This window comes from Ruditapes philippinarum, unplaced genomic scaffold (assembly GCF_026571515.1).
Source record: "Ruditapes philippinarum isolate M1 unplaced genomic scaffold, ASM2657151v2 ctg3708_1_1_1_1, whole genome shotgun sequence".
Classification (NCBI taxonomy): Eukaryota; Metazoa; Mollusca; class Bivalvia; order Venerida; family Veneridae; genus Ruditapes; species Ruditapes philippinarum.
In genome coordinates, this window is record NW_026854779.1 from 117,462 (window position 1) to 139,899 (window position 22,438).

General features: G+C 36.0%; 1 protein-coding gene across 5 annotated transcripts in view; it reads right to left on the reverse strand.

The window, feature by feature from the left end:
• Positions 1-22,438, reverse strand: part of LOC132741048 (TNF receptor-associated factor 3-like) — a 131,133-nt gene that overhangs the window by 101,644 nt on the left and 7,051 nt on the right. The window lies entirely within an intron of this gene.

The following is a 22,438-nucleotide window of genomic DNA, read 5'->3' on the forward strand; positions in this document are numbered from 1 at the left end:
TAAGGTAAAAAGTAATTATCTTTTAAATTAAAAACGTCAAAAGATTTGTTTCACATTAAAAACAATTTAATTAAAATAGGTAAAAACAAACTTATTTAAACGACAAATAAGTAAAACATTCTCCCGACCAACGTGACTCATTATTGGAGCATGGAGGAGCACGTGATCTGTTAACCGTACATTATTGGTTAATCAACGTTGTACATGTAAAGGTTCTTTTTTAATTGGTAATAAAATCATTAGTTATAGATACACATATGGTAGTTCCAAATCGGTATAATAAAATAATATTCAAATACAATTAAAACAAAAAAGTATCTTTAAAAAGATACTCGGCCAAAGTCAAACTTTTTAACTTGCCTAGGATAAGCTACTACTAACCATGCTAACCGCAAACAGAAAATTTTATTCGTCCTCAATAGTTTTATTTCAGTTTATTTTTATCCGCAATGTTTTTCCCCATTAATTGTCATCTTAGATTTAAACACTATTACTGACATTATTTGATTTTAAACAAAATGGAATTTGATTGGAATAGGAATTGATAATAAAACAAAGATTTAGTAGATACTGTATACTAATTCATGCAACTGTAAATTAGTCGAAAGTTCGTTTCAATCGTCTTATGACCGGTTCGGAAGAGAATATTATGACTACACAGCTTAGAAGAGAAACCCAATCAAACACAAAAGTATCAAAAAGGCGATCTGTCATATATTTATTGAAAAGCTGTTGTAAACATCTAGAAATTATCATTATTGTGATTTTATATTTATTCTGACTTATATCTTTTTCCAACAATTCTTGCCATCGCGCAATCGAACAGACCTCTACCTATAACGGAAGCTCTTCTAAAGTATCAATCGAACAGGCTATTAGTGTTAAAATGACCAATGAAAATTCTGCCTATATTCATTTCTTTACTGTTAATTTTAGCGGAAGTCAAGGTGAAATAAGAAATATTATGGTAGTCTCTATCATCAAGACGTTGTTTGATAGATAAAACAAACCTCTGGATGATACAGACAGGTGACCTACTAATCGACCCTCTCCGGTCTTCGACGGCAATCGGTCTTCAAGGACGTTCTTTTATTGATAGATAACTATCAAGTATTTTACGATACAAACAGTTTTTCCAAACAATTATGTTAAAATGAAATACATGTATCTGTAAATTGTGTCACATATCATGTGGTTGATGATAATGAACATATATATGAAGTTTGAAGTAGGTTCCTTGGAAATATAAAAGTTGGAGTAAAAATAACATTTTATGAAAAATCCTTAGTTCAAGGGGAGATTATTCTGAAATTATTACTTCTTAAGTTATGAACCCTTGTTTCATATGATGTGGTTGATGATAAGTAACATTTCGTACGTTTGAAATTAATCCCTTAAAAATACAAAAGTAACAGTAATAAATAAAATTCTAAGTTCTTGGGAAGATAATTATTGAAATATTTGCGTTTGAGTCAAGAATCTGGTCACATTTAATGTAAAGGAACATATATTTGAAGTTTGAAGTAGATCCCTTATGAAATAAGATGTAGAGTAAAAAAAAAAGGACAACTCAAAGTTCCAGGGAGGTAATTCTAATAATTTTGCTTCTAGAGTCATAAATTTTTGTTGTTGTTTTTGATAAGAAACATATATTTGAAGTTTAATTTAAAATGATACCTTTAAACAAGTTTAAGTAAAAAATATACTACTGCACAAAAACTTTAATCTGAAATTTCCCTGCGGACGCCGACGTCGGTGTGAGTAGGAGAGCTCTCCCATATACTTACGTATAGTCGAGCTTAAACAAATTATTTTAAAGTTTTTATACCTTTGTCAATAATTTTCAATAAATAAAGACAGTAATAACAAACAAAAAGGTGCAGTAAAAATCATTTAAACACAAGTGACTATTATCCAAGTGACCCCTAACTCTTGATCCCTCGGGGAATAAACACCAAAAAATGTAAAAGTCATCGGTCAATAAAGTATTAGGTATATATATAAAAGATATACATAGGTTTATACAATCTTAGAGACAAAAAAGCACATTTTTCAAGACTTCCCTTGTTCTATAAAGTACCTTTAAGATAGAAAAGAGATGAGTTATCAATTGTTGGATCATTTCGCAATTGGAAGTTTTCAGATTTTGCCTTTTGAAATCAGACGTTTGAAAATCGTCCAGTCACAGGTCAATTTCCAAGCAACAGGCAGCAACTGAGGTCGAATAGTTGTAATTTTACTATCCTATACCCTAGGTGGTGAAATCATAGCCTTAAACATCTAATTTAAGTACATGTAGTACTCAGAAAATTAGTTGAGGGCTGTTAAAAGATAAGAGAAGGGAATTGAAACACCAACACTAGAAAAGCATCATAATTTGAGCAGTCTCTTCGTGCATTACAAAAACAACATTTTTTCACAGCCAAAATTCTGTTGCAGATTCTTGGTTTGATATCACTTTGTTTCCAGATTTTCATGTATAGAACTTATTCCGAATATCAGGTGTTTTAAGCGTAATTACAATAAAATCAATTAAATCTACTTCATTACTGGTCTCAATTTGAAAGTACAAGTGACAAATCCTTTGAAAGGTCAGCTTGAGTAATGGTTTGTCCAATTCTTATTTTTCAAGGGCAGATAATTTCTACCATGGAAAATCGACAAGGTTTTCAAAACAGTTGCTTCGATTATAAGCTGGGGCTTACATGGAAAATCGGATAGTGCAGGGACAATGGTCTACAAGAAATAATTTTGTCTTGTGATGGAAGCAGAGTTTCTTGCTTAAACATCTATTAAGCGGTTAAAATGTCTTGATAAGGTCAGTCAATACAACTTTAGGACAATTTATAAACAAATAAGGGGAAGAAAGTCCAATTACCGTTTGAATGTGGAATACTGCTTAAGCCGGTGCTAGGGGCGTGGACAGTACCTTGCATTTGCCAGTACTGTCCATGAACATGCTCAATCAAAGCGAGCCTGCAACATTTTCAATTTTGCTGTTTTGTACTTTCTTTAGGGATTCTTTTTCTCTATTTTCTATCGTCACATCAGCGATGTTTGTGCCGTGTGGCGGCCGTCATAAGTCGCCCCGTACATACAATTAGGGATGTTACATTTACAATCCTTAAAGATCGTCCAACACGACATCATTGTTGTGTTTGTGGTATTTAAGTTCTTTCAATTTGGCTTTTTCTACTTGGATGATTCCAGTATTCCTGACTTGAATACTGTATAATCTCCCTAAGGATATGTGGTCTGCTTTTTAATTGGTCTTTGACCGCTTATCTGTGATATGCAGGCTTCGTAACCTTTGATCCCCTTTCAAAATTCCACTTTGTTTAGTTTCTTCCATTGCTTTGTCGTTTTTACTTTGGAACCATACGCCGCTTTTCATGGAATGGCACTTACGTGTCACTTTGAAGGTTCAATGATCACCTCTGTATGAACACATCTGCGATGTATCTAAATTAAAATATTTACCATTACATGTTAAAATTTTGAATACTGCTTAAGCAGATGCTAGGGGCGTGGACAGTTGCTTGCATTTCCCAGTACTGTCCATGAACAGACTCAATCAAACCAAGCCTTCAACATTTTAAATTTTGTCGTTTGGATTTTCTTTTAGAGATTTCTTTTCTCTTTATTTTGTCTCCAAACTTGGAGTTTGTGGAAATTTGCTCTACAATAACAAATAAAATTGAAAGTAGCCCATATTGCAGGGAAATTAGATAAGTTACACGAAAGTCTTAGTCGAATAAAATTTCGTCTGACGGAATGGAGTCTGAATCATTCAGCAGTTCAAAAATTATTTCATATCTTGGTTTTCCTGAATATAAACCTTTTTGCAGCAGCCTCATATCAGAAAACACCGATATTCTATTCCTTGATCTGTCTGTAGCCCCGTAATGTCTTTCCTTGGTTTCAAATCTGTAACAACAACCAAAATCTCAGATGAATCATCCAAATTCAGGGGTTCTGAAACTGACTGCAAAAGATTTTTAGAACCAGTTAGGAAATTTCTTACAGCCAGATGAAGAACTGGTACTCAAAATGATGATCCAGTAAATTTAGGCAAATCATGATATTGTTCCGTGAAAAGAATATTGACAGCATCTCTAAATAATTGTGCTGACATTTTTATCAGATCTGTACAAAAAAGGCTTACAGTATAGGACAAAAGCAGGTTACCGCTCTATTTTTCTTCAGTTTTGCTTACAGCAGCTAACACTCCTTTTGGGCAACATCCATATTTTATCAGATTGTAAAACAGAGTATTTAATTTAAAGCTTCCTCACACAAAATTGTTACCTGAATTGAATTTTCATTAAGCCCTAGTGTTCTATAAAAAAGTCAGTTTGAACCTTAAAAAAACACACATCAATTAAATTTTTAACATATTAAGATTTTTTTCTTATAGCAATCATGGCGTAAAGAAAAACCAGTAATCTTCAAATAATAAGATTAGGAGATTGCAAAATAGGATAGACCTAGTCATTCATCATCTGAATTGTTTGTACCAGCTTTCAAGACAAACCAATTGCTTGATCCTTAAATAGCATTTTCTGCAAGTGTTAAAAGAATAGTTTTTTAGGCATGCTGACAATAATGTTCCACATTCTAAAGCTTCATCAGAGACTGTGACTTCAAACATTGTTAAAACTATTTACTGTATTCCTAGAAATGTTCGCGGATACAATATTTCGCGATTTCACAACATCGACATTTTCGCGGAGACAAACTTTCGCGGTTTTGTATTAATCGCGAATTCCGCGAATATTAAGTCGCTACGGCCAAAATAACAGTTAATGGAGGCTACGTTTTTGATGCATGACCTTGCCTGTTAGGTACTTTTAATTCTTTAATCTTTTTGACATTTTAGTCGCTCCAAAGCGTTACGTTACTTGATACCTTTTCATCTAATGACTAGTCGAATACGGACGGTTGTTCCGTTTATTTCCCTAGTATCTTCTTCACTGTGTGATTAAGTAAGATTAAGTAAGCTTTTATTGTCATTTGAATCATAACTGACTTAATCTTCAAAACGTCGATACCTAATTTTTTTACAGTATCGGACTGTACATCGCTTTCATTATAACAACATCACAGCTGTTTATCAATGAAGCACTTGATCGCTATTGTACTTTTAACAAAGGATAACACCTACTCCAAGCAAACAAAATCCTAGTCATTCAATGTACGAAAACTGTAAATGATTTTGTATGCACCGTGACTAGCGAATAACGTCAATAAGCATGATAATTACTAAAAATTGACATTTCTTCAGGGTTCAAACAGGTATCTATAACATACATACATAATTCTTTACAGACCTGTGTTCAAATGTTTTTTGTGTAAGAAGATTATAAAAAATATTCTGCATGTTTATGTTTTTATTTGGTTGAAGCTAAAAATGTTCGCGGATTTGTTATAAGTGACATATTCGCGGCTATAAAGATTCGCGGAATCTTGCCTACCGCGAAAAACGCTAACTTAAAATGCGCGAAATCTTTTCTAGGAATACAGTAACCGGCTTATGAGGATTTACACAAATGTGCAAAAACACGTTATACAAAAGCCTTAGGTCAAACATGGGCACTTTATAAATGGGTGTCTATGAAATCTATTCTTGATGTTGCAGTTTGGTGAAGAGAAAGACTTCTGTTAAATTGTTTTTGAGACAAGTTTGACATTTTGTAAGTTTTTTTTAATTAAAGTTTATCCCTGGCGGATCCTATGTATCTTATGAAGGTGAAATGATTTCAAGAAAAAAGATTTACAGTTTGTGCTTATATACTAGATAATGTCAATCTGTGACAAAGAAAACTGAAACTTTATTACTATTAACACGTCATTAATTTTTACCTGTGTTAATTAGGTTAGTATTATGTTGATAAATGACGACAATTCCATTACTATGAACTTACTGTCAGGTGATTTTGGACTTATTTCTACAGTAACTAGACTATCGTGAGCGGGTTAAAAGTGATAGCTTTGGAAAAATCCATTGTCAAGTTTTGGTTTGACTTATGAGATTTTTATCGATATGCCGAGCGGTACTTTTGATAATAAGTTAAGAATTGCTGCACTCTTGGACTTGCTGCTCTCCTTTGATTTGCTGCACTATAGGAATTGCTGCACTATTGGACTAGGTACGCTTCTTATACTTGCTGCGCTCCTTGGACGTGCTGCACTATTGGACTAGCTACGCTTCTTATACTTGCTGCGCTCCTTGGACTTGCAGCACTATTGGACTAGCTACGCTTCTTATACTTGCTGCGCTCCTTAGACTTGCTGCACTATTGAACTATCTACGTTCTTATACTTGCTGCGCTCCTTGGACTTGCTGCACTATTAGACTTGCTGCGCTTCTTGGACTTGATGCGCTCATTAGACTTGCTTCTTTTCTGGGAAGCGGGCCGTTCTAAGACTTGCTTCTTTTCTGGGAAGCGGACCGTTCTAAGACTTGCTTTTTTTCTGGGAAGCGGACCGTTCTAAGACTTTCTTCTTTTCTGGGAAGCGGTCTGTTGCTAAGGCTCAACTCTTCACTAGAAAGCGGACAGTTTTTTAGACTTGATGCTTTTTTTGGTTCCTTCACTGGATCTGCTCACCAACAATTGTGACGTCACGTTAACAGAATAAATAATACAAAATGACGGACATTTCAGTTTTTTTTTTTTGGAAATAAAATGGCTATTTTGACAAAAGCCCTCTTCTTAAGGAAACATTAGATATTTCTTCACATGTCAAAATAACATTTTTTATTCATCTGTTTCTGGATACTGCCTGCTTAGGTAATCTGCAAATATATTGTCAGATCCTTTAATGGCTTCAATACGGAACTGATATGATATAAGGCCCACCTCACTAATCGACCGTTGTCTGATGTACTTTTCTGGATGTATGACAATGAATTAGGGTCCGTTTGTATGATGAACTCCTTTCCATAGAAGTATTTTTGGAACCTCTTTATTCCATACACGATTGCTAAACACTCTCTTTCTCAAACAGAATAGTTCCTCTCACGATCCACTAGCTTCTTGCTTGCAAAGGCAATAGGAAACAACTTTCCCTCGTATCTCTGAAGCAAAGCTGATTCAATTCCGGCATTCGATGCATCACACTGTAAAATGAATTATTTCGAAAAATCAGGCAGTCGAAAAATTGGGCTCTTGATTAGTTGCTGCTACAAAGTATTAAAAGCTTTTTTCTGCTCATCTCCCCATCGTACATTCTTTGGTAGGCCTTTCTTAGATAAGTCTGTAAGTGGTGTCGCAATCTCAGCAAACGATGGTATAAATCTCCTGTAATACCCGGCGAGTCCTATGAATGCTCTTACTTGTCTTTTAGTCTTTTGCACTTCTGCTTCTTTGATTCTTGTAAGCTTTTCCCCATCTATTTGAACAATGCCATGTCCCACCATGTGTTCTGTAAAGCCAATGTTGTTATATCCTATATAACACTTCGATGGCTTTATGGTAGGCTCTGCTTTTGCCAATCTTCGAAGGAGCTCCCGCATCACTGTCATATGTTCTGTCCAGGTTGTTGTATGCCCTATCATATCGTCAACATAATTGTCAACAAAATCACATCCTGCCAATGACTTCCACATCATTATGTTGAATGTGGCTCAGAGGTTACCATGCCGAAAGGCATTTTCTTAAATTGATATCTCCCTCTATCCGTTGCAAATGCTGTAAATCTGCGATAAGTTTCAGCAACTTGGATTTGCAAATAGCCGAATTGCACAAGTCGATCTTGGTAAAATACTGAGCATCTTTCAGCTTCGCCATGATGTCATCTACACTTGCCATTGCTTCGGTGTCAAATTTGGTGACGGCATTCAATCTCTTAAATCAACACAAAATCTATTACTCATATCTTTCTTCTTGACAATGACTATCGGTGCGTTGTATTCTGATACAGATGGTTCAATAACAATAGCCTTTAGCATGTCTTGTATTTCGCTTTCTACGTCTTGTCTCTTGGCATATGGTATGGGATACTGTTTCACTCTCATAGGCGTCTTGTCTGTTAATTCAGCGTGGTGCTCTATAAGTGGAGTTGTTACTTCGCTAAACTCTTGAAGTATGAAAAGGACTTGCTTCCTCTGTTCAGGAGTAAGTCGCTCGCTGATATTGACATCTTGGTATGTCTCTCCACTTGTTTAGTTAGGGAAGTCCATGAGACTTTCATCATCTACCGCTACATTTGAATTATTCTCAACATCTTCTATGATCGCATCACTCCAATTTTGATCCTGTTATCAAATTTATTGACAACTTCGACAACTTGAAATGGTCCTTTCCATTGAAGCATCATCTTATTATTGTCGGTGGGTAGAAGCAGTAACACTTTATCTCCTACTCGCAAAACTGTATTTTGGGCTCTCTTGTCGTAGTGATGCTTGTATGTATTCTTGGCTTTCATCAAGCTTTCTCTGGCTATTTTGCATGTCTCCTCCAACCGCTGCTTTAAGTTGAGCACATACAGATATGTATTTTGTATTTCAGGATCATCTCTTTGAGTCCACATGTCCCTTAGAATTTGCATGTACTAGCCTGTGGTACTTCTCTATATGCGAATAATATAGCCGGTAGGTATCTATCCCAGTCCTTGGGTCTTTCCTGGCACATCTTCCGCAGCATACATTTTAGCACTCCTTTCATCCCCTCACACAAGCCGTTACACTTTGGGTTGTAACGTGTTGTGAAGAGTTGTTTCAAAGATATGAGTCAACATATTTCTTTCATGAGGTCTGCGGTAAATTGACTTCCGCTGTCACTTCTGAAGGAAATCCTACCCTCAAGTATATTTCAAGCAGTGCTTCAGCAATGCTCTCAGTGTCTATTTTTGCTAATGACACAGCTTCAGGGTAACGTTTGGCAAAATCCACAACCGTCATGATATATCTGTTACCCTTCTCCGACACTGGTATAATCGGTCCTATCAAGTCTATTACTACTCGATGAAATGGTTCCTCATTCACCGGCATATCTCCTAGGGGGACCTTCTTCACTCGCCCTTTTGGGATGGTCTTCTGGCACACGTCACACGATCTGCAGAAACGTTCAACATCTTCCGTTATTCCTGGCCAATGGTAGCTTGTCAGAATTATGTTCTCTGTCTTCTTAAATGGCAAATGTCCACCAACAATGGATTCATAGGCAAGTTCCATCACTCTCTTCCTAAAATCTGTCGGAACGACAATCTGCTTTGAGTCATCCCCATTTTTCTGAAAGTAGCACTATTAGACTAGCTACGCTTCTTATACTTGCTGCGCTCCTTAGACTTGCTGCACTATTGGACTTTCGACGCTTCTTATATTCTTATACTTGCTTCGCTCCTTGGACATGCTGCGCTCCTTAGACTTGCTTCTTTTCTTGGAAGCGGACCGTTCTAAGACTTGCTTCTTTTCTTGGAAGCGGACCGTTGCTAAGGCTCAACTCTTCACAAGAAAGCGGACCGGTTCTAGAGTTGCTGCTTTTTGTTGGTTCCTTCACTGACACTGCTCACCAACAAGGAGACTTGCTGTAAATAAGCTTTCTGACAATATTTGAAGCTTCTTTCGAGCCATTTTTTTTCTTCTTTTTATTTCCAATTTCATTTTATATAAATACACAACGTGCGAACCGGATAGAACGCCACAATTGTGACGTCACGTCAAAACAATTAATAATACAAAATGGCGGACATACGTGTTTCTTTTTATAAATTCAATGGCTATTTTGACAAAAGCCCTTTTCTTAAGAAAATATTAAATGTTTCCATCAAATGACAAAATAACATTTTTTTTATTCATCTGTTTCTGGATACTGTCTGCACAGGTAATCTGCAAATATATTATCAGATCCTTCGATGGCTTCAATACGGAACTGGTATGATTGAAGAAATAAGGCCCACCTCACTAATCGACCGTTGTCTGGTGTACCTTTCTTGATGTATGGCAATGAACTTTGTCTTGGATTACTTTGATCCGTTTGTATGATGAACTCCTTCCCATACAAGTATTTTTGGAACCTCTTTTTTCCATACATGATTGCTAAACTCTTTCTTTCTCCAACAGAATAGTTCCTCTCACGATCAAGTAGCTTCTTTCTTGCAAAGGCAATAGGAAACAACTCCCCCTCGTATCTCTGAAGCAAAGCTGATCCAATTCCGGCATTCGATGCATCAAACTGTAAAATGAATTATTTCAAAAAATCAGGCAGTCGAAGAATTAGGCTCTTGGTTAATTGCTTCTTTAAAGTATTGAAAGCTTTTTCCTGCTCATCTCCCCACCGTACATTCTTTTGTAGGCCTTTCTTAGTTAAGTCTTTAAGTCGTGCCGCAATCTCAGCAAACGATGGTATAAATCTCCTGTAATTTCCGGCGAGTCCTAAGAGTGTTCTTACTTGTCTTTTAGTCTTTGGCACTTCTGCTTCTTTGATTCTTGTAAGCTTTTCCCCCTTCCATTTGAACAATGCCATGTCCAACCATATGTTCTGTAAAGCCAATGTTGTTATATCGTATATGACACTTTAATGACTTAATGGTAGGCTCTGCTTTTGCCAATCTTCGGAGGAGTACCCGCAACACTGTCATAAGTTCTATTCAGGTTGATGTATGCCCTAACATATCGTCAACATAGTTTTCAACAAAATCACATCCTGCCAATAACTTCCGCATCATTCTGTTAAATGTGGCTCCAGAGTAACAATGTCGAAAGGCATTTTCTTAAATTGATAACTCCCTCTATCCGTTGCAAATGCTGTAAATCTGCGATAATTTTCAGCAACTGAGATTTGCCAATAACCTTTGGCCAAGTCGATCTTGTTAAAATACTGAGCATCTTTCAGCTTCGCCATGAAGTCATTAACGCTTGCCATTGCTTCGGTGTCAAATTTGGTGACGGCATTCAATTTTCTAAAATCAATACAAAATCTATTATTCATATTTTACTTCTTGACAATGACTATCGGTGCCTTGTTTTCTGACATATGGTATGGGATACTGTTTCACTCTCATAGGCGTCTTGTATGTTAATGCAACGTGGTGCTCTATAAGTGGAGTTGTTCCTGGTCGCTTTGAAAATACTTCGCTAAACTCTTGAAGTATGGAAAGGATTCTGTTCAGGAGTAAGTCGCTCGCTGATATTGACATCTTGGTATGTCTCTCCACTTGTGTAGTTAGGGAAGTCCATGAGACTTTCATCATCTACCGCTACATTTGAATTATTCTCAACATCTTGGCTAATGGAAGCTTGTCAGAATTATGTCCTTTGTATTCTTAGATGACAAATGTCCACCAACAATGGATTTATAGGCAAGTTCCATCACTCTCTTCCTAAAATCTGTCGAAACAACAATCTGCTTGGAGTCTTCACCATTTTTCTGAAAGTAGGGTTTGAAAAGCACACCGTTTTTCACCACGTATTTGAACTTTGCCCGAATCTTTGGTTGCAGCTCTTCTGCCTTCTCTGCTAAGTTCCAAACGTTTTTCAATGAAGAGTCACCTTTCTGGGAATTTTTTCAATTTCTCTATATCAACTTCAGTTTCGCAGGAACGTTTTGGAACAGTCAAAGCTTTGATTGGACGGTCTGCTCTCTGATGATGTGCTCTCGTCATGACTGCTGCAACAGCTAATGGTTCTTCTGTCTCCTTTCATTCAGGATCAGGCCTATCAAGTACTCCGCAACGTTACCAATCAATTAACCGCATATCAATGACTTAAGCACCATTGCCTCTAACTCCCCAACATAGTATGGCGTATCAACCCATATCTTTGCCAAAAGTACTACTTAAGAATATCCATCAATTGTTATCATAACAATTTCTTTACCCGTGAGTTGGTCGTCTTTTACAAATTTCTTCTTTACAACCGCTTACTCACATCCAGTATCTGTCAACTCTTTAACTGCATCTGCTCCAACAAAACCCTTCTTCAACTCCAGGTTTCTTTCTTTTTTCCATTAAATCAATGGTTAAAGCTCCCTCGAGGATCGGAACAGTCTCTCCGCTGGCTAACTACAATTTTCCATCTTCAGTGTTTTTCTCTAGTGGATTAAGGTCTGCTTTGGCACATACGGCTGCTCCTTGCGGTCACTTTATACACCTTCTGATTTTGTCTGCCTACAATCTTTTGCAATATGCCCCGTCTATTTACAAATAAAGCACACCTTCGGTGCTTGGCATCTGTTGTCCTGTCGGCAGTCCCTGGCTAAAAGGCCCCCTTATTACAAAGAAAGTATGTCTTCACTGGCGAATTTCTGTTTATGTGCTTCTATGTACTGCTCTGCAAGGCTCTTCTATTGAGGTCGGCACTCTTTCTTTCAGGAAGACGGCCAAATCTGTGGAACACCCCTCGATGAATTGTTTCTTGATTAAGAGTTCGCTTATCCCATGAAAGGTCTGCTCTACTCCGGCCATATCTGTCCATCTTGTGAAATATCGTCTCAATCTCTCAATGAACTTAAATACATCACCAGGAAGTGGTCTTCTTTGTCTGAAATTCAGTCTAAAACCCTCTTCAGTTAACTGGTATCGTTTTAGAATAGCCCTCTACAAAGTGTCATACTCGTTGGCTTCTTCAATAGGCAAACTTGTAAAAACTTCGAGACCTTGCCCGGATATAAATGATCTAAAGCTCATGGCCCAAGTGTCTCTCTCCCAGTCTTGGCTGATGGCAAATCTCTCAAATCTCATCAGAAATGAATCAATATTATCTTTTGCTTCATCGAACTTAGGTATTCTTGGTCTTAGGGACTGGCTTCCCTCACTGGTGGTTACTTTCCTGGATTTGATCCGCTATCTCGAGATCTTTTATCTTCATCTGGAGCTCAAAGCTTATTTCCATCTGTCTTCTTTCTTCTTCACACTTTCGGGCCCTTTCCTCTCTGGCTAGGCACTGTTCTTCTTTCTCTGGAAGAAACATTAACAAATTGCTGCCGGATAACCCTTGCTTTTCTCCTATTCTTAACCATTTGTCGTACACATATTGCTCAGTTTATCAAAATCTCTTTAAAGTGATCCCGGACGAGCCCCCAATGGTCAAGTTTTGGTTTTACATATGAAATTTTATCGATATTCCGAGCGGTACTTTTAATAATAAGTTAAGAATTGCTGCTGCACTCCTGGACTTGCTGCGCTCCTTGGCTTTGCTGTAGTGTTGGACTTGCTGCACTATTGGACTAGCTACGCTTCTTATAATTGCTGCACTCCTTGGACTTAATGCACTATTTGACTAGCTACGCTTCTTATACTTGCTGCGCACCTTGGACTTGCTGCACTATTGACTTCGCTTCTTATACTTGCTGCGCTCCTTGGACTTGCTGCACTATTAGACTTGCTGCGCTTCTTGGACTTGATGCGCTCCTTAGACTTGCTTCTTTTCTGGGAAGCGGACCGTTCTAAGACTTGCTTCTTTTCTGGAAAGCGGACCGTTCAAAGACTTGCTTCTTTTCTGGGAAGCGGACCGTTCTAAGACTTTCTTCTTTTCTGGGAAGCGGACCGTTCTAAGACTTGCTTCTTTTCTGGAAAGCGGACCGTTCAAAGACTTGCTTCTTTTCTGGGAAGCGGACCGTTCTAAGACTTTCTTCTTTTCTGGGAAGCGGTCCGTTGCTAAGGCTCAACTCTTCACTAGAAAGCGGACCGTATTGGACTAGCTACGCTTCTTATACTTGCTGCCATCCTTAGACTTCCTGCACTATTGGACTATCTACGCTTCTTATACTTGCTGCGCTCCTTGGACTTGCTGCACTATTAGACTTGCTGCGCTTCTTGGACTTGCTGCGAAAATTTGTGTTTCTTTTTATAAATAAAATGGCTATTTTAACATCCATTAAAATGATTGATTTTGACAAAATGATTGTACACATAGACTTCAATCACCGAGGGTTACGCAAGCCAAATATCTACCAAGTTGGACTCTTCTTAAACTGTTACAGGTCAAAACTAGTCCGTTCGAAATGGAAATGCTGCCGTTGCAAGAGACCCACATTTTTACCCTAAGTGCATTCTTCAAAAAACTTTTAATGAGGTCTACTAACCAATACTAAATGCCAAATATAGTCCACAAAAGATAAGATGTGTTTCCTATACGTTATTTGAAGCAAGTGACTCCCGAGGTTGGGTCAATTTTGACTGGGTGGTCATTATTAATATAACTTTTGTTGAAATCTACAAATTGATGCTACATGACAAATATCAAAGTCATTGGCGTTGTTGTTTCACAAAATAATACTTAAATATGTTTTCATAAAATGAAGTGGGCCCGAGACGTGCCAATTTTGACTTCAGGGGCATTATTTATATCAATTTTGTTACAGACGTTTTCAAGGTAATGCCACATGCTAAATGTCTTTTGGAAGCATAGATTCACAAAATAATACTGAACTGTGTTTTCTCATACAAGACTATATCAACTAAGAGACCGAAGGGGCGGAGCTAAAATTGAACAATGGGCTTTGATTGATATCAATTTAGTAGCGGCTAACAAGGCAATGCTTCACAGCTAAACTCCAGGCATCTAGGCATTGAATTGTCACCAAAATAAGACATAAATATGTTTTCCGCCACAAAAGTTTCTTAACTAAGTGTCCCAAGGGCGGGGCCAATAACAACCAGGAGTCATGATTAATACCAGTTATTTTGTTGTCCACAAAGTCAGGTTATATGCCAAATATCTAGGCTCTGAACGTCGTTGTTTCACACCATAAGTCTCAGAGGTGTTTGTATTATACAAGTCTATATGAATCATGTATCCCCTTTGACGGGGCCAATATTGGACTGAAGGGCATCATTCATCAGTTTTGTTAAGATCAATAATGCAATGCTAAATAACTGTAGTTAAAGTATATATAAAAAAATTTATCCTCGGGGCGGGTCAATTTTTATCTCAGTAAACCCAAACCTGTGTTTTGCACAACGTCTCATTATAAATATGTTTCTGCCAAAAAAGTTTTAATTTATTTCTATCTGTTCGAATTGAAAAGACCAAACACAGATATTTGAAATTGATATAAAATGACGTTTGCGCTCTGCACATCGTCTCATCATTATTAATATTTCTGCAAAGTAGTTTCAGTTTCCTTCCACTAATTCAAAAGATACAGTACACGCGGGATACGAAAACTACTAACAGGCAGAAAGACGCACGGAGGGCCAGGTGCAAACATTATATGCTTATATTTTTTCGTGGATGAAATGATAACAGAAACCCTCTAAAAGTGGCTAACATTTCCACAAAAAATCAAGATCACTCTTTTAATAATATCTTTATTCATAGCAAACTTTTCTATTTGCAAATTGTGAGACGTGAAAGTGTAATGTTTATTGTTTTTCAATGATAAAAACGTTATTTATGTGGTATTTGAATCAAAAAGCTTTTTAATGACCCGCTGCTTCCGAACAAAATCAGATATTTAGATATTCAGCTTCTTATGTTCCCGCATGTTTGCCTTATATGTTGTGCCGTTCACTGCGGTGTTAATAGAAATATGGTTGTCATTTATATTTTAATCTAATCTAAATTAGCACTGAATTCAGCGACTTCATAAGATTAAGAATGTTCCTAACTTTGTGGTACTTTCTATTACATTGACAATTTTTCAATCTTGAGAAAAATTTACAAATTAATGCTTGAAGGCTTACATTATTGTAACATACAGACATATAGACAGATTGAAAACTGTCTTATCTAGTTCATTTAAACTTTGTACGAACAATTAGATGGTACCAAAGACATTTGAAGCTAAAGAATAATTTTCTTTATTATTACCTCCCTTTACATTAATATCATCAATACTCACACAAACATCCATAACAAAACTGATAATTCTACTTTTACAAAGTGATAATACATGCTATAAAATGATGCTCTGAATGTTGTATGTTAAAATACTTAACACAGAACGATGCCACAGACACAACCCAGCCACACCACAGCAGGTTACCCAGAAAGCACCCACCAAACAAAAAAACGGGATAGGAAACAAGAACGGTATAAGGAGGGGAGGGACTTAAAATAACTGATATCATAAGAACTAAAAGGGGCCGACTCGGGAATGAAATGGAAAAGAGATGTAAGGGGGTAAGAGAGGGCGGGGTTTCAGGGCACAAAATCGGAAAAGAGGGGTAATTAAAAGAAAATATTTACCGTTCAGACAATTTAACAAAACGTCTTATATAGGACATCACGAAACCTGCAACATTCAAAACGTGTAACAATATACAAGACAAGGAACACAGATGGTAACCGCTTTGGAACCCTTTTTTCATAGTTTGGTTTGTAATTGTCCCTTTTCCAATCACCCACAACATATTTGCATCACATGTCTTGTCTTTTGCAATAATGTCATTAACACTATTTTTGATATTGTTTTGATAATTTTCTTTATTTGATAGACTATTTTTTATTCTAAAGTAGCCAGGACCCTTTTATTTTCTGGAGAAAAAAATCATTTCAAACGACGAATGCTATACTACTCAACTTTTGCTAAGCACCATATGTTTGAGTGTTAATATGTTTTGGGAAAATTTTATTAACGCCGTACGAACCGTTTTAAATGTTGATTTGCTATTTTATCAATTCAGCCGAACGACGAATTTCATCCTATAAACGAGTTTACACTTATTTTGTGCTAATGAGGAGGATGACCCTCTCTTTGACTATTTCAGAACATGCAGCGTGTTTTCCTAATTTGATCAATTGTTTTTAGTATACAGTTTAAGACTTAATTCCGCATGTGTGACCCGTGTTTATGAATGATAGCTTGACAGCGCCTTCTCATACTCCCTATGAGGTTTCCGATCGTCGTTCTAAAGGGTATGGCTGCCCATTCTTGGATCAACATGGCTCCAAGCTCCTGGATGCTTCTGGGTTGCAGCTGACGAGCTAAAATTCTAACCTGCAGCTCATTCCACATTTGTTATATAGGATTTAAGTCACTTGAGCGAGCTGACATGTCCATGCGCTCAATAGAGTCCCTCTTAAGGTAGTCCTGGACCACCCTGGGCCAATGAGGGTGAGCATAATCGTCCATTAGAATGAACTGATCACCGACTGCTCCAGCATACAACCTTATCTTGATTTCTAAGATGTCATTTATTTATCGCTGACCTGTCAATGTGCATCTATTGTTCAGCACAACCATGTCTGTTCGTCCATCCCAGCTAATGCCACCCTACACCATGTACCACCTCCGTAGCGGTCATGTTCAGCAATATTTGCAGCCTGAAACCGTTCACCTCGTCTTCTTCAGACTCTAGCACGCCTATCTGTGAAGTCTAGGGAGAACCTGAATTCCATCAGTGAATAGAACGCGTCTCCAGTGTTGCATGGTCCACCGCGTATGCTTCATATTCCATTCCGAAGTATGCGTGGAAACACGGACCTCCGCAGGATTAGCAAGGTCATTTCGAATAGATTTTGCTGTTGAAAACCTTGCACGACGTGCCTGAACGGCCAAAAAACCGATCCTGGGCAGGTTTTGTGACCCTTTGCCGACCTCCAGCATGCCTCCCGGCGGGTGTACCATGAAGCCATAATTTCTAGCAGGCTCTGGTGATGACGGTGTAGTGTGCCCCAAGCGCCTCACCAACCTGGCATAAAATGGCTCCCTGCTGCACCATATTTTCAGCTCTCCATAACTCTGCTTCCCTCAAATGCCGCCTAATGTTAGCATTCGCAATAAAGAAGCGACAGATGTAAGAAATCCAAGTCACTGAATGACAATAAGCCGGTAATGTCGCCGTATAACAAAAAAAACATGTGGTTGTACATCCCATTAAAACATGAAAATACTGGGGTGCATGGTTTCCGTGCTACCTTGGATTAGTCAACACGGTTTCATGTCAGGAGACTATCTCAAAACATTACAATTTTCAAAAATTGGAAAGAAATCTGTTTTATACTTGTGATAATATAAAAATTAACTTATAGTGATTACCAAAAGTTGAGTTGTATATATTTATACCCGGCTTTATTTTGCAATTATGCTTTATGTCTATTAGCGTGTCTGACATCAAACAATAGTTTAGTCTGCTAAAGATATTTGATAAGTATTAGAATACCTTGTGTATTTATTTTAGTTCGGGTTATGCTCTCCGAATGTCCACAAGATTATATTATTCAAGTACACTACTCAATTTCTACCTACATATTTTATGTGTAACGTTTAGTCCGTCCTTTTTTTATTTACATTTATGTTTAAAATGTATTAAAATATTCTTCAGTAATTAAAACTGTATCACAATGCTTTAATATTTCACATTCTACTTGATATATTTGATGAAAAATTGGTGAATTGTCAAACTTCGGCCTATATTTATATTGCACAGTTATATTTCTGTTATTAATGATGAGTGAAACACTTATTAGACGACTTTTAATAATTTCATTGTTATTAATATAACTGTTCAAAAATATTCCATCATAAAGTATTAACACGCCTGCTTAATTACTTAAATTGTCGTTAAGAAAAGCATTTCCTTTCCATTCATATTTCCATTTATCAATTTTATCGATCGTTCAATGTGTTTCTTAAAATAAACAATATATATAATATGTCTTTCAAACATATATAGTACAAATTCGTTATTGTTTTTTTTTCAGCGACATCGCTTGATAACAAATAAGTTACAGGTTTAGAAAATTCAAAAAATTCATTTTGCAGGTCAAGGTCATTTTATATTAAAGTAATGAATTTCCCAACAGAGCAGTTTTATACTGTAAGTATTGTTTTGCAATTATGAATCAAGTTTGCCAATTGATAAAAAAGAGGAAAGCAAAGATTGCCAGTTTTAGCAAAAATCAATAACTTTATCATAAACATTAATTCCAAATAAAGGTTAAAGTCGAGTTGAGTGTGATTTACTTAAAGATATTTTCAAAAGGCTAATTATGTCTAAGTATGAATACGAATACCAAACATCAATTTTTACAAGCGGTACACTATTATATAAAAGATCAGCAAATTTTAGGAATGCTATTTTAAAGTGAAGCAAAAGTCCTTTTTGTATGCGCCAGCAGATTTTTTTTCAATAACTCTTGTAAAGTTTGATCAAAATCAGTGACGGATAAGAAACGCTTTAAGGCGGCAAAGCTTAAATTTCTGAAATGAATTACCATCAAATAACTTTTGCTGTTGGGTTGTATGGTATTCAAAAGCACTCAAAACAAAAAAACCTTCACTATTAACTTGCTTCGTACATGTGTCTTTTAGTTCAGAAACGATTAACGGTTTCATAATTTCCAATGCTTTTTCTTCTGCCACCGTGGATATCTACACCAGTACACAACCCAAACTATCAAAAGATCTTGTGTGGTTATTCATGCATAGAACAGTTAGATATATATATATATATATATATATATTTAATTATGATACATGAAAATAAGACAACAACAATAATAACAATGCTACTTACGCTTTTGAATAGATATACTCATACGACAGATTTTTTTTCTGAAATAAAAGCAAAAACAGTAGCAGCAATAATGAAAATATATGAGGAAAAACATCATACGAATGCACAAATAAAAGTATTAAAATGGGAACTAAACAAGTTAAATATTGTTGTAATTTATTGTAAATACATCCATAGACAGGAGTATACTATGGTGGTAATATCTTGATCCTTTATTTTTGAAAATAGATTTAGAGCTGCGATTTTTAAATATAAATATGAAATATGATATTTTTGAAAAATAAGCAGCTAGTTTATCAATCAATATAAGTAAATTAGAAATTAATTTTGCTAAATTTGTAGGAGTAGGAGTAGAGTTTGTTTCTATGTAATATTTTTAAAAGTAGGTATATTGACTTTTGCATGGTTCTTGAAAACTTAACTAAGATGACGTACTTTAAGAACTGCATAAACAAAGAAACTCCAGTGTAAGAATACGACTTAATCACGAGTTAAATAACCAAACAAAATTGCATTTGTGAAAAAATGTTATGCCACCACATTAATACAACACTAAATAGTAGGAACAGAAGTAACTTGTTTTGTTATTATACAATAAACTTTGACGTAGTGTCTAGTGAATTTGGGTGTCAAGGCAGCATAACACAGAATGGAATATTAGGTAGTGAAAAAAGAAAGCAACGTGCTTTGGGAGTTACTGGGCAAATAGGTACACACATGAAGGGGTCGAAATAACTTTAATATATAGCAAAGAACAGCCAAAGGTTTACATTTTGTCGAAATTAGGGTCAAATAACCTAGAGTAGGAATAGATGTTATCCGAACACCGTCAAATACGGTTGTTAACAATATATCTGGGTGTCTTATCATTTTTTTATTCCCAAATTTTCTTAATACCGGATCAAATTAAGGTAATGGAGGCAACATAGTTGTGAATGCGTTAGACAAGATAGCCTTAAAACCAACAGTACTATAAACAATACGTGGTACTAGAAACTGATGAAAGATGCATAAAGTTTCATTTTTTCCCAATAAATGTTTACGTCTATAAGGAAAAGTATTATTAAATGCTTCCCCGCAAAAGTCTTACAAATGATAATGAAGCGAAAACCTTAATACATACTCTTGTTAATACGAATAAAAAGACCATATAAAATAACTGTTTCGATACTCTTGCAGCATGCAGAGCATTAGGCAATTTATCAATAAGAAGAATTTTAAATATTTCAGTCCCAATGCATTTGAATGTTGTAGAGATAGAGAAGCAAATCCAAAGCGGTCGATTTTAAAAAGGTGTAGCACTAAATGCATGGTAGAAATATTTGAAAGAAAAGATTTCGATCTTAAGTGTGAGACCGATGTTCACGGAATTCATCCCAAACACTGTCCAGCTAAGCATAACCACTAAAGGAAGGGTTTCGATAAGAAATTGGCAAACGGGGAAGGACATAATGATGGAAAAGAATAAGGGCAATTACATAATAATTGTTACATATTTTACTATCATTAAATCAAAGATTTACAACCGTCCAATTTCTGAAGAGGGGGCGGTCGGCAAAAATATGACTAAGGTAATGATATTTCGGGCAAACGAGCAATGACATTTAATTTCTTTGTTTACATAAATTTTTAATCTCCTAAACAAGTCCTAATGTCAATAAAAATGATGTTAAATATGCAAAACAATGAGGTATTTCTTTATAAAATCTGGTTCCTTTTTCAATCTATATTTACAAAATATAATTAATCATCATCAAGGACAGCTTGGTTTTTCTGATTAAAGCATATTGACAAAAAGTTAAGAATCATTAAAACTTGAAATTTAATATCATCTTGTATATGCGTATAATAATGGAAAGATACTCACATGTTCTGGTTATATAAAAAATCCATCCGTAAAATTACGCCATATCGCCTGGTAAATTGTAGGGGATTTTTCTTTTAAAAGTTCGATCTTCGCAGCTGCATCTCATTATTTTTTAAAACTAAGACAGAGAGGTTATCGTAGTTTTAAAAAACAGGAGCTAAAATAACGTACAAACCTTTGTCAATATTTCGTACACAAAGGGTCGGTGATTCCAACACTTTTTAGAGTTGAAAATTGAATACCGCTCAAGCCGATGTGCTAGGGGCGTGAGGGATGTTGCACTTTTTCATAATCCCTCATAAACAGACTCAATTAAACCGAGTCTGCAATTTTCATGTAATTTTGCTATGGTTAATGCTTCCGAAGGCTCACACTTTTTCCAGATTTTTACAATGTCCCTTCCGGACTTATTCGTTGAATAACATTTCACAATTTTCAGCTATAGTCAAGTTTAGATTTAAAAAAAGATAAATTACATGTGTTAACGTAGGAATTCGTTCACTGCATAACTACTAAGCGAACTTTCAGATACAAAATACGCCGGTTGAATGTTAAAATGCTAGTCCTGAGCATATATTGATCTCTTTTATTGTTAAACCATTCCTGATATAGTAGTATATACGTCACAATATTATTCTGTCTGGAAAAGCACAAGGGGTCGGTTATATTTAACATCAATAAATGTAATGAAAAATGTTTGATTTTGTTCTATCTATCTATGACAAGTAGTCGCTGAAAGTATTTGTTTCAAATATAGATATCACAATTCCTTAAAGATAATCAAATCTAATTAAGCAAATCAATTATCAATAGATTTCAAACAAAGTTATAAAGTCTAATGTGATCAACAATAGCTTAATACAGTAACTTCTTTGCCACTCATTGTTATGCCATGATGAAAATGCATCCTTTCCCATCCATGTAAAACAACAGCTTTTCAAGTTTTCATATGAAATGTTTTTAAAGGGTTCAATACTCATATTGTAAGACCAATATTGCCAATAAAATGCTATTTCAAATATATAAAGAGCCTCTGTCTTTGACAATTATATATCTATATCTGGGGGCCAAGAAATATTAGAGTGAAATTTCCAAATTCGCCATAATTTTCCGACGATCTATATGAAATGTACACTGTTTCCCCTGTCTTGCAATGTACATTTTATC